Source organism: Mobula birostris, chromosome 13, assembly GCF_030028105.1.
Source record: "Mobula birostris isolate sMobBir1 chromosome 13, sMobBir1.hap1, whole genome shotgun sequence".
NCBI lineage: Eukaryota > Metazoa > Chordata > Chondrichthyes > Myliobatiformes > Myliobatidae > Mobula > Mobula birostris.
In genome coordinates this window covers 43,149,593-43,163,445 of record NC_092382.1, presented here as the reverse complement: position 1 = coordinate 43,163,445, position 13,853 = coordinate 43,149,593, and the positions used below count along the sequence as shown (strand labels likewise).

Below are 13,853 nucleotides of genomic sequence, written 5' to 3'. Positions count from 1 at the left end.
TCATCACCCCGACTCAGTGGTGTCAAGAAAACAACCTCTCCCTCATGATGACAAAAACAAAGGAGCTGGTTGTGGACTGGAGATAGGGACCAAAATTCAACATTTCGAAGTCTGTTATTGACACAAAATGCACATTTTAATATTGATTGTAACACATTGTATTTTATATATTGTTAATAACATTAAACATATTTATAGATTGTTCCTGGCAGACAACCGTATAATTTGTGTTCCGTGTGTTATCTGAATGTACTTGCCTGCGATGCTGCCACAAGTCAGTGTTTCTCTGTACCTGTACCTTCCCGTACTTGTGCACTTGGCAATAAATTCAACAGGACCTGAGAAATCTCAGTGAGATTTGATTAGTGATGATCATCTTGGCAGCTCGGTAGGTCGAATGTATGAGACGGTACACTGTTAAATGCAAAACCCTGAACAGTGTTGATGATCAGAGGGATCTTAGACTCCAATTTCAATGCTCCCTGAAAGAGACTGCACAGATTGATCGGGTGGTTATGAAGGCAAATGGCGTGGTTGTCTTTATTAGTTGAAGCACTGAGTTGAAAAGTCGGGAAGTTGTGTTGCGGATGTTGCGAGCCTGCGGTCGGACTGTGACTGTGTCTTTAAGAGCGCCGGAGTGAGGAGGCGGGACTATGACGTCAGTCACAGGCTGACGGCGCTAACTGTGGATTTAACCATGAGTGAGTGAGAGAGAGAGAGAGAGATAGAGAGAGAGAGAGAGAGAGAGAGAGAGAGAGAGAGACACTGGAAAAGCTGATAGCTTCAGTTTGTCACAGCTGAGGCTTGGAACTCTCCTATGCCCACAAGAGTGGGTTGATCATCGGTACACGGAACCACAACGAATGTGTGTGGCTGTCACTTCATAATATCCATTGGAGTGGATTTTAGAATATCTTGAGGGACCGCTTGTGTTAACCCGTGCCTGGGTATGTTGTGTGGTAACCGCTGGAAAACGGTATTCCTGTGACAGGTCACTTTCGCTGATAACTTGTATATGTACGGATTCAACGGATAAGAACTTCGACGACGGTTATTTTGATGTAATGGTCTTTTCTCTACGTTTCACCCTGGATTACAAATATCTCTCTCCCATCATTTATTCCGTGGATTACTGAACTTTCCTACTTTACCGTCTCAAGACTCAAAGGTTTGTTCCCTCAGGCTCGATAGTTTGGGAGTTATATTTACACATATATACACATAACACTGTTAACTTTCATTTATTTCGTTAAGTTACTACATTATAAGTAGATACCAGTAAGGATAGTGGTTTTAAGATCAAAACCAGACTCCAGTGTGAACTCTATTGCTGCTGGTTCATTGCTAAAACGTTACAGTTCGTAACACAGCTCTATAAAAGTAGTTAGACCACATCTGTAGTGTTTCATACAGTTCTGGTCATCCCCATTCTCGGAAGGATGTCGGGGCTTTGGAGAAGGCGCGGAAGAGGTTTGCCAGGATACTGCCTGGATTAGAGAGCATAAACTATAACGGGAGGTTGGACAAACTTGGGTTGTTTTTTCCAGAGCGGCGCAGGCTGGGGTGAGACTTGATGGACGTTTATAAGATTACGAGAGGACTGGTAGAGTTGACAGATGATATATTTTCTCGGGGGTTAAAGTGTCGAATACATTTAAGGATTTAAGGTGAGTAGTTGGTAGCTGGAGTCCCGGTCTGGGGTGGTAGACCGAACAAGTCACATGATCCCGTTTACACCCCCCCCCCCCCGTTTAACCGCAGATGGGCAGCATCTGCGCGACTGTTTCCGAGGCCCCGCCCTCCGGATGATATAATACTCACTTCGCGCATGCTCACAGTGGCCGGGTGGGCTTCCTTTCTGTTCAGTGGTGAAGCCGCTCATTGGCGGGTTCTGGAGAGGGATCCTCGCCTCCTGGGTCGGAATCACTGTCCGCGGGCCGAACATATCACTTTCCCATCGGTGAGTATTGAGACCGATCCCGAGCGGGGAGATCTGATGTTGTCCGTGAGCCCCGAACTGAGCACCAATTAGTACGCATGCAGCCTGGTACAGCCGCTCTGAAGTATTCTTTTTCTTTCTTCTTCTTACTTTTTAATTTACGTTATTTTTGTATTTTTTTCTCACGGTAACATGTCGAAGCTGCACCCTCTCTAACATGCTGGTAGAGAGAATTTTATTTGGGTTTTCTTTAGCGCTGGAAATGGTTACATCCCGACACGCGGGACAGAAGCAAAGTCGCATTGTGTATTCCACGGACCAGCAAACCCCGGACGGCTGAGCGAACAGAGCGGCGGTCACCCCTGCTGAAATCCGGAGGAAAACACACAGAGGATGCAGAGGGGGATCACAAAGCCGAGGAAAGAGGACCGGGTCGAGACAACAGAGACTTTTGGAGTCGAGGATTTCGGTGGGTAATACCGTTCCGGTTGACTGGAAGTGCACTGAGAGCGGTAAGCGTGAAGGAGTTGGGTGTTTACTGTTTTGGCTAACAACGGATGGTGCAATCCGGGGCATAGTACGATTGAGGAACGTGTTTGCAGACTGGATATTGGACTTTTTACTGTTGAACTTCGGCCACATTCCACCGTGATACAGCACTTGGCGGCACGGGAGGTCGTTCCTGCCTGGGGCCATCGAACATGCAGCTCCTCCCGTAGCGGGTCAGACACCCTGAGCCAAATAGACTGGTCCTGGACTTATTTTCCATCTGGCATAGTTTGCATTTTGTTGCTTGATTGTTAGGTTTTATGTATTGCTATATTTACGCTCTATTCTTGGTTGGTGCGGCTGTAACGAAACCAAATTTCCCTCGGGATTAATAAAGTATATCTATCTATCAATTACTCACTTAGTACCCAGTTATCTGGGCTTGTCAATAATGTGTCGACTTCACTGAATCTGCATTGAACGATCCAAACCAGGAGCCCAGGCTGTCTATTTCTGAAGAATTGAAATGGAACTCCCGCCAACAGATCACGTAAGGTTGTTTACGGCAGCTCTGCCCCGCCCTCTGCATTGTGACGCAAGATCACGTGGTGTGTGGTTGGTGGTGATGCTTCCTCCATGTTTTGGGGAATCAGAAGTTGGCCACTGAGTCCCGTTAACTTCCTCCAACTTGCCTCGCTTCCTGAGGCTCCTCGCATTTGTCCTCTGAGTTTATGGCTGTTGTGTCTTCTCCCTGATTTGGGTGAATGAAAAAGGAGAACATCCCAGGTTGTGGGGATCTTTGATTTCACTGCCTGCTTTACCAAGGGTCTGGGAAGTCTGGGGGGGGGGGGGGTGCGGGGAATGGTTTCTGTGATGTGCGGATCTGTATCCAATAGACAATAGGTGCAGGAGTAGGCCATTCAGCCTTTCGAGCCAGCACCGCCATTTACTGTGATCATGGCTGATCATCCACAATCAGTATCCAGTTCCTGCCTTATCCCCACAACCTTTGATTCCACTATCTTTAAGAGCTCAATCCATCTCTTTCTTGAAAGCATCCAGAGACTTGGCCTCCACAGCCTTCTGGGGCAGAGCATTCCATATATCCACCACTCTCTGGGTGAAAATGTTTTTCCTCAACTCTGTTCTAAATGGCCTACCCCTTATCCAAATTTCTCTGCCATTTCTCGCAGTCACGGGCAGAGTAGTTACCATGCAAAGCGCGAAGTGTCTGGATGGGAAACTTTCTGTGTTGTGTTGATAAAAATTTGGTGAGGGTCAAAGGGCATATGCCAAAGTTCTTGTCGTTTGTTCTAACTTAGTTATTTTAGGATATTTTACTCAGTGGTATGTGCTATTCATTCAGTATCTCTGTATTGCTGGAGGACCATCAGTGATTGTCCTTGATCCCTTCTCCCAGCTGGTTCCATCTGCTCATCTCTGCCCATCTTGTTCACCCTCTGTCCAGTCTCCGAACCCCCCACCCCCCACTCCTGCTTCAATGGTGTATATCAACAACCTGGGTCAACCTCAGTCCATCCTGTATCCCACCACCTCAATGTTATATATCACCAATCTTTCTTCTAACCCTTCTGTTCATTGTGAAGTGTTCTTTTGCACCTTTGGTCTCACTGAGTTATTTCTAGAATTGTTTTTTGTTAGCTGGAATGCCAGAGGGTCATCACGTACCAGTTCTGTTGTGCATTGGTGTGGAGATGCTAGTTATTGAACTGTGACTGGCTGACACAGTGCAGCATTTTATTGGCAGCAAAGAGTACTGGGAGAGTTGGTGCTTGGACTATAATCCTGTGATCAGCTTTCCAGGGATATGGAACTGTTGGTGTTTTGGTTTTGACTTTGGTTAGTACTCCTGCAGATGGGGCTGGATGGTCGTCCTTCTGCAATGAAGCAGAAGTTTCGAGCAGCTGGACGTTGGTTGTGGGGAAATCCCGGATTGCACTACCCAGTGTGAGATGTGGGAACGATGTGTGAGTCTGTCAGGATCGGTGAGTGGCAGATTCAGCTGTGTGACTCTGTGAGTGGGGTCCTGGGATATCACAGTTTTTGACCCAGGTAAATTGGACCTGGGGATCAAGATGGCCAGGTTTATGAGGTGTTGAGCGAGTATTTCTGGTCTGGGATCAGATGTTTGTTTCTGGAGTTCCTTTGGAAGCAATGACTGCTAATCTGAGTAAAGGATGAGTAACTTCATTGTTACAGGAGGGAGGCAGGAATATGGTGTTGGAATAAAACTCAACCATGGTTGAGTGTCGGGGCAGACCAGATGGATCGAATCACCTAATTCTGTTCCTGTATCTTATGTCTTACCATGACAGAATGATGGCTCGTTCTTATCCCACAGCGTTTTGTGACGTGTGAGAGACAATAAAAGATTGCTCACTGAGATCATTATATTTACTTTCAATGTTTAAATTTCTGCGAGTTTTGTTCTTAGAAACATGAAGCAGAAATGTTTGGTTCTCAATTTTATTGTTAATGTGCTTCATTATCTTTCATGTTAAAGTCAGATCTGCAGTGAGAGATTTATTGGAAGAAAAACCCCAACTGGAAGCAAACCGCTTGTGAAGACGAGGAAACAGCAACAAGTGAACCAGCTCGAGGATTGAGAGCATCAACTGGAGAGAACCCATCTGACTCGGAGATTCCAGTGATTCAGTCAGGAGAAAGTTTGGTGAGTCTCATTTACTCAAACACTGGTCCTTTAGACATTACATAACTGTACAAAGGAAGATAGGAAACAGTTGGAGTGAGACTGAATGTGCCCAGAAGAAGTTATGCCTCTGTCAGACCCTGTTACAATCATTCCAGGTCTGATAATGTGCTTCCAGCAGCCCAGCCCAGCCCTTTAAAACCACTCCAATTCTGTGGAAGTTGAATCCTGATAAAGTCACTCAAAGACCGTATAAGTACAAACTCTTTATTCCAAGTACCCAGGGCTTACTCAGTTAATCACTCAAACAGGAACAGTCTATGACTGTCCTGCCCTATCCATTAACTGACTAACAATTCCCCTTACACCACAGGTATATCCGTCCAGATACCCCCCACATGAGACAGGCTGGAGCCAAAGTTATTTACTACATGACAGCCCCTAAAGACAAATTACAAAATAGTCATAATGGCTTACACACACAGAACAGACTGAAGCTGTCCTATCTCTATGCATGAGTGCAGAAGGAGATAAGCATCCTGAAACCCCAGCTAGCGACCCTCAGGAAGAAATATGGCTCAGCATGGCTCAGCACATCTGTTGATCATCATCAGTTTCTTTCTTAACAAAGTGTTAACCCTTTTACATACTTTATCACTCCCTCCATTTGATCATTACATGATAAACAAAATAGTAATTCTTTACAGAGAACACAACTGAGTACAGCACAGACTTATCAGTGGGTAAAAGCAGTGTACATCAGTAACTATAACAATGATATGTACAACTATTAGGCCATAATGCAATATCATGCCCCACATATTACCGAACAGGCCTTCAAAGACCACCATTTCGACCCTTCGGTGAACCCGTGTAAATCCTGCCCTACTCTCTTGGTGCTGTCAGTTTCCTTGGCAGTGTGCTTGGAGAGGGATGTAATTTTAGACTTTTCAGGGATATAGGTGCAGCATTCTGTTTCAATAATAGCACAGGTTCTGTGAATATAATGTAATGTAATATACTGTGAATGTAATGCTTGGAGAATTTTGGCCAGTTGGCCCGTAGTTATGTACAATTCCAAATGCATAATGGGAGTCTGTGTGAACGTTTGCACATTAGTCTGTTGCTGGGATACAGGCACGAGTCAGAGTCAGAGCAATGAGCTCAGCCTTCTGGGCGGAGGCAGCTGCTTCAAAAGAGGCCTGCACAACCATCTCACCGTCCGTCACTATCACATTGTGCTCTTCCAGAGGGGTGGTACTCACGGTTGGAAGCATCCTTGCTTGTCAATTTCTAAACGGGTTGTTGTCCCCAGCTGTCCCTTGGTAGGTTTTTGTTCCCATTTCTGATCTCCAGATAAAGACCACTCGCATCCTGCTTCCCACTGAACGTAATCACCCTTAATATTAGTTCCCTTCGGGGTTGATCGGGTTCGGAAGCCGGGTCCCAATAATATGTCAAAGCTCGTCGCATTCGATTTCGGTCATTGTCAGGCCAATCCATATTATTGGTTTTAATCATGTTGGCTGACTTAGTTGGTAAGCATTGGAGCAGTAAGGCGTTAAACTGGGCGGACGGATTCCCACATTAAAGGCTTGGTCTCCTGTGAAAGTGCCTTAGCAGGCCACAAATCGCTCCCAATAGTCTGGTCCCGATTCCCCAGGCTGAGGTTCCCATTCTTGTACTTTAGTGATGTTTACGAGTTGCTGGAGAGCCCTTTCCAAAGCTTGAATAATCTGGTCTGTCTGTTCATTCTCATTATGGTTTCCTGCCTGAAACTCCTGATAGGTTTGGTATCTCAATTCTGCCTTCCATTTCCACCCCTCATCAGCTGACAGAATCATGCAGCAGAGACCGAATAAATCTTGCGGGGTCGCATTAAACACCTGTAGAGTACTGCGGACATACTGAGCAAACTGTGCTGGTCTTTCTTTCCTATGTGGGGCCTGATTCATGATCATTATCATTTCTTAAAGCTTCCAGGGTGCGAACACAGGAATCACTGAATCACTCCTGCTCGTGGATTGGGCAGCATTTGGGTGGGAAATTGTCTTTGTGGAGCCATTAACTCTGGGGTTTTATTGGATTCTTCCCTCCCTGTCTTGGAATAATCCTTTGTATTCCCTTTCTGGATCTCAGGGTATAGGGACCTCCCCTCCCCTGTCGCCGCTGTCTTACCCGAGTGGCCACTGTATCTGAGTACCCCGAGGATTGGGGTTCAGGGGCACTGGGTGCACTTGGCCCCTGGTAAGGTGGGGGTGTATGATGGGTGCCCACTCCTCATCACGGTCACTGTCCTCAAATCGGGTCGGTATGCCAGACATGAGTCCGGGATCCCTTGTTTCCCTGTCAGTTCGAACTTTAGACTGATGTTCCTGCCCTTCTCTCCTATCATGGCCAGCCTTGGTTTGCTTACGTTGTTTTTCCTGCTCTCGTTTTCAGCGCCCATCCACCATTCACACTCCGGTTTTAGCGTCTCCCAACCTTTGGCGTTCCTTCTGCAGTACATATCTCTATCCTTTTCTCACATGCATTATTCCTCCAACTTGCTAATAATATACTGCTCCACTTTACATCTGCCTTTTCCTTCCATTCCCTTTTTAACAATTTCCACTTCTTTCCACAGTTCTTTTTCCATATCAAATTTACTGCTTGTTCTCGTGAGGTAATATCCCACCACAGTCTGCTTGGCAGTACCTATACTGGGATCCTATTTGTGACGCCAAATGTTGAAGTTAAATCTGAGTAAAACTTGAGAGACCAGCTTCTTATCGTCACCACAGTTTATTGTGCATTCTCCTGCAGGAGTTTGAGACCCAGTTGTCAAAGGGAAGGCACGTAAGCACTGCCACCATCTGACAAGAGGAATGAGTTAGTCAGGTTACAGCCATGTATTTATACATAGTAAGCCCCATACATTACTGTTGGTAGATGTTATTTGAACTGGTACAGCCACCATGTCTGTTGGTGCAAAACTTAACTAATTAGATAAGAGAGTTCATTAAATCAAGGTTTTAGTTACAGATGGATGTACCATCCAGTCCTTATCCGTTGTTCCCTTTGCAAGGCTCTGACTTAGTTACAGACAGATGTTCATTCCTGTCCTTATCAGTGAGCCCTCCTCCCTTTACTCAAACGACGGTACAATGTATAATGTTATCAACTAATGAGGGTACAATGTATAATGTTATCATCTCTCAGTGTGTCTCTCTGCAAGCCGCAGAGAACTGGTAATGAGCCTGTCTTAGCTAACTGCTGATGACAGAGTTTACTTCAGTTCAACATTCCTGTTCAGTCCCAATTATTCTTTTAGCCAGAGGTTACCTAAGTTCAAAATGATTTTTTAGTATATCCTCAATTCCCCAGGAGGATTCAGGGAAAATATTTATGTCCAATACAGAAACTAGTGTTACCTGTGTGTATTGTGGTGATACAAAAGTTGCTGGAGAATTCGCAAGTGGGAAGAAGTGGAATGATATTTGGAAATCTGACTTTTTTAAAGTGTAATTTAGCAAGAAAACCACAGATGGACAATGTGCAAAAGCTCTGGTGAGAAAATCCTTCATTACAGGTTACAAGCCTGCTACATAGGATGTGTGAGAGTGCAGATGAACTCGATGGAACCCAGACGAGATCAAAGTTCCTATCGACAGTGATTTGCTAGCTGTTAAAATGAATGTCTCTCTATATAAAATTCACTGTGCACATGTTGTCACTGGTTAAAAAAAATGCATAGTACAAGATTTATGTGCACACTGGTCATTACAAATTAAAGGGGACATTGCTGAGAAGGTGAGGAGACCTCCAGTGTCCCTGATGCCCTCACCTACAAGATGTGCATTTGAGAGGAGGCGAGAGCGGACCATGGGAGAAAAGGATGGAAAGGAGGAATCATAGGGAAATGATCGGCAGTGGGCAAGAGAGGAAGTAAGAGGGGAGACAGAACCGAGAGGGCAGGGTGTGGGTGGAAGTAAAAGTGGAGGTAGAAGTTAAAGATATCGATGTTCATGCCGTCAGCTTGGAAGCTACACAGATGTATTATGAGGTGCTGCTCCTCCAACCTGGGAATGCTATCATCGCGTCAGTCCAACAATGATCTGGCATGTTGGAATGGGAAGGGAGAGTGGACTAACCACCGAGAAATACGTTTTATTGTGGACGGAATGAATGTGCTTGACAAGGAGGTTTTCCACTGAGGTACAGAAGGCTGCACTGGGAGTGCTGGATACAGTAGATGAACCTGGCAGACCCACAGGTGAAGTGTTCCTCACCTGGACAGACTGTTGGTGATCATGAATGGTGCTGAAGGAAGAGGTAACTAGGAACGTGTAGCACTTCCCTCGCTTTGCAAGCATACATTCCAGGAAATAGATTAGTGGGGGGAGACGAATGGACAAGGAAGGCAGAGAGTTGTGGCGGGGTGTAGGAAAAGATGTGTTTGATGATTGAAGATAAGAAAAATTGTGGAGGTGACTGGAATATGGAGTGAAGGCGGATTTTCAGGAAATAGAGCAATTGGGTGTGAGATCGGCATCAATGGTGGTGGAAGGGAAACTGTATTCTTTGAAGAAGGAGGACATCTCTGATGACCTGGAAAGGAAAACCTCATCCTGTCAACAAATGTGGCGGAGACGAAGGAACTGAGGAAAAGAAATAGCTTTTTTACAGGTGTCAAGGTGGAAGGAGGTTTAGTCAAGATATCCGTGCAAATCGGTAGGTTTATAAGCAAAAAACGTGAGGGTGTTTTATGAGCCCTGCCATCCGCCACGGGCAGTGTCTTTCTCGGGTCAGCTGTCGCCTGAATGCACCCGGGTGGATGGTGGAGGGTTTTGCAGAGATGGTGAGTGCTGTAGAGGTCGGGGGGTTTACAGAAATGGGGTGCCTTAACTAACTTCCCACCATTGCTTGGTCTGTTATATGCCTTCTTTTTGGCTCTTATGTTAGCTTTGCCTTCTCTTTGGCCACAATTGTATCATTTTGTCTTTAGAATACTTCTTCCTCTTTGGTACATATGGTTTATCCTGTGCCTTCCGGATTGCTTCCAGAAATTCCAGCCATTCTGTCATCATCCCTGCCAGTGTTCTTTTCTAAAAAAAAAGGACAATTCTTCTCTCTGTAATTCTCTTTATTCTATGGTTATTCTGACACATCTCACTTTAGCTTCTCCTTCTCACATTTCAGGATGAATTCCCATATTTTAGGATCACTTGCCCCTGTGGTTCTTCACCTTAAGTATGCTAATTAATTCTTGTTCATTGCACATCACCCAGTTGAGAATAGCTGATCCCCAGCTGGGCTCAACCAGGAGCTGCTCTAAAAAGCCATCTTGTGGGCATCCTAGGAAACCCCCTCTTGGGATCCTGCGCCGACCTGATTTTCCCAATATATCTGCATGACTATCCCCATGACTCTTATAACGTTGCTTTTTTGGCATGCACTTTCTTTCTCCCGTTCTAAGTTGCAGACAATATACTTACTACTGTTTGGGGGTCTCCAAAAAAATCAAGATCTTTTCACTCTTGCTATTCCTTAGTTCTATCCACGTTGACTCAACACATTCCAACACCATGTCAACTTTCTGATGATTTGATTTAACTTTTTTACCAACAGAGCCACAGCACCCTCTCTGCCTACCTGCATGTCCTTTTTGGAAACATACAAGAATATGGGACACAAGAGATACTGCAGATGCTGGAAGTCTTAAGCCATACTCACAATGTGCTGGAGGAGCTCAGCAGGTCAGGCAGCATCTATCGATGGGAATCACCGTTTTGTTCCAGGTATCCGGAATATTAACAGGCAAAGAAAACAGAAAATAGCGTGAAAACGAAAAAAAAAAGACAAAATTAACTTCAGGGCTTAATAAGATTTCCCAAGCTGATCTCCATGGCATAGCAAATATAACAAAGGCAATATACACCATTGTTATACCCATTATTAGCGTTTTCTTTCAGCAAAATATCTTGGTCCCATTCCAATCTGGAAACTTCACAAATAAAAATAAGAACTTAAATGACAATTTTAGAAAAGACTATTCACACTGTTACGTACCCCGTAACTGGGTTGCCAAACCAGCAGAAATGGATCGCTCAGTTGGAGTCTGGATTACTAGAACTAAGAAAGTTTTATTAAAGAAACAAGCAACACAGTAATCGAAAGGATAATAAATGCAACAGTTCAGCAATGATAAACACACATGTGCACAGAATTAAGATAACAGGATCAATCAAGCTCTATTGTTGTCTAGGGGTAAATGACCAATTTCAAAGTGACACAAAGTCCAGTTCAATTTAGTTCAGTTCACAGTAATCGTTGCCATGGCGATGGACAACGTGGGGGGAGGGAGAGAGAGAGAGAGAGAGAGAACGGGAACGACTGATCATTCAGACACGGCTTCCACTCACAGACCGGCGATATTGCTCACAAGCAGCTTTCGGGTGGGTCCTTTGTGATGTCACCTGAGGTCACCGACTGTGACCCCTCCTCCAGATGCGGTCGATCCTCTGCAGTGAACCCGGCACCCAAGCGAGGGCGGACACACACCGGGTTCCCATGATCGTACCTTTCCACCCTGTGCGTTTAAGGCTGATCCCCCGATCAGCCGTCCAAGAGTTTCCCACCGACTCGTGAGAGGCGCACCGCTTCCAGGGTCTCGTTACCTCGGGTGTCGTGTGTGTCCTGCCTTAGCGAACCTGTCCCTTTTTATCCCCCTGCTGGGGTATCGCCTGTCCATCACTTCAAACAGATCAGGGTTCAAAGGGGGAGCCGCTCTAGACAGCTCTCTCTCCCGTCCCTTCATTACACATCTCCAAATCGCCTGTCCATCACTTCAAACAGTTCAGGGTTCAAAGGGGGAGCCGATCTTGACAATACCCAGACTGATGGCTCCTTCAGTAACATCTCCATATGCTGCTTCATTGTGTGCCTTATCTCTCCCTCCCCTGTGGACAGGTGGCAGACCAACTGCTGATGCCACTGGTGCTAGCCCAGGCCAGCAAACATCTTAATTTATGTGTATTCTCGTTACTATATATATATATATACAAGTTCGCGCGGTTGCCGGGATTCCCGGCGAGGGCGGAGCGCGATGTTCGCACGTGAGCGGGGCTACCTGATCAATGATGGAGAGATTTCGGTGCTCACCAGTTTCTCGAAGATGGAGTAATTAATATTGATGTCCAGCATCCGTGCCTCCCCGTCCCATTTTGGGTGAGTAGGTGTCCGGGGCTTCCCTCCCTCTGCTGGGTTACATCTCAGTGACAGTAAAGTTGTCTCCAATCACACTCCTGCACTCAGACAGTAAAGCTCCCTTTACCAGGGATTCCCAGCTTTTCTCTGCCATGGACCTCTCCCAGTAACTGAGGGATCCCTGGACCCAGGGTGGGAACTCCTGCTTCTACACAGTCCGATCACACACTCCCGAAATCAGACACACAATGAAGCTCCCTCCGCAATGTCCAATCACACACTCCTCGGGTTTAGACACGGAGTACAGCTCCCTGCACACTGTGCCATCACACACTCCTGGGGTCAGACACAGTGAAACTCTTTCTACAGGCCCCATCACACATTACCGGTGTCAGACACTGTGAAGCTGCCTCTACACAATACCATCACACACTCCCACAATTAGATATATAGTGAAGCTCCCTCCACACTCTCCCATCTCACATTTCCGGGGTCAGACAGAGTAAAGCTCCCTCTACATTGTCCATCACATACTCCTGGGGTTCGGCCCCATCCACCCCTTGTCAATCAGCTTGCTGACGTCACTAGGGTGAAGGGTTCAATGTTCAGCTTCCTTCCCATGACCTTAATAGGAGGTTGGGATCAGTGGTTGTGGTTAGAAAATAGGAGTCACAGACCAACCCCCCACTACATTTCAATGGTTTTCCCAAACTATGCTGGAAGTGTACAACGCTATGCTTCTGGCGGGTAGCAAGTCAGAGTCCATGAGGAAGGGCATCATCACCCTCATCTACAAGCAGAAGGGGGAAAGGGAGGACATTAGGAATTGGAGACCCATCTCTCTCCTCAATGTGGACTACAAGATCCTGTCCAAGGCTATCGCCAGCAGGGTCCACTCTGCTCTGGGACAGGTGATCCACCCGGACCAAACCTGTGCTGTACCGGGCAGGAAGATCTCGGACAGCTTCGCGCTGCTGAGGGACACCATCGACTACGTGCAGGACGGGGGGTGAACGCCTGCCTGGTCAGCTTGAACCAGGAGAAAGCCTTCGACAGGATATCGCACACGTACATGGCGGACATGGTCTTCAAAATGGGATTTGGGGAGGGAATCCGGAATTGGATCAGAATGCTCGACACAGACATCCGTAGTGCAGTCCAGGTCAACGGGTGGGAAACAGACAGCTTCCCCATCAGGTCTGGAGTCAGGCCGGGTTATCTCCTCTCCCCTGTCTTGTTTGTCTGCTGCATAGAACTCTTTGCGGAAGCCATCAGGAGGGATGGGGCATAAGAGGGGTGATGCTGCCAGGCAGTGGAGGGACCCAAGTGAAAACCTCCCTGTGCATGGACGATGTCGCCGTCTTCTGCTCTGATCCGAGGTCAGTTCACAGGTTGATTGGCACCTGCGAACAGTTCGAGCTAGCGTCGGGGGCCAGGGTCAACCGCACGAAGAGCGAAGCCATGCTCTTCGGCAACTGGCCCGACCGATCCAGCGTCCCCTTCACCATCAGGTCCGACCACGTGAAGGTGTTGGGGATCTGGTTCGGAGGGGCTGAGGCGTGCAAC

The 13,853-nt window shown here is 46.5% G+C and overlaps 1 long non-coding RNA gene across 1 annotated transcript; it reads left to right on the top strand.

The window, feature by feature from the left end:
• The first annotated feature begins 1,870 nt into the window (after positions 1–1,870).
• Positions 1,871–10,944, top strand: LOC140207577 (uncharacterized). The gene is made up of 3 exons (XR_011888590.1): positions 1,871–1,960; positions 4,953–5,120; positions 10,710–10,944. It is a non-coding gene; the product is annotated as an uncharacterized lncRNA (long non-coding RNA).
• Positions 10,945–13,853: the final 2,909 nt, after the last annotated feature.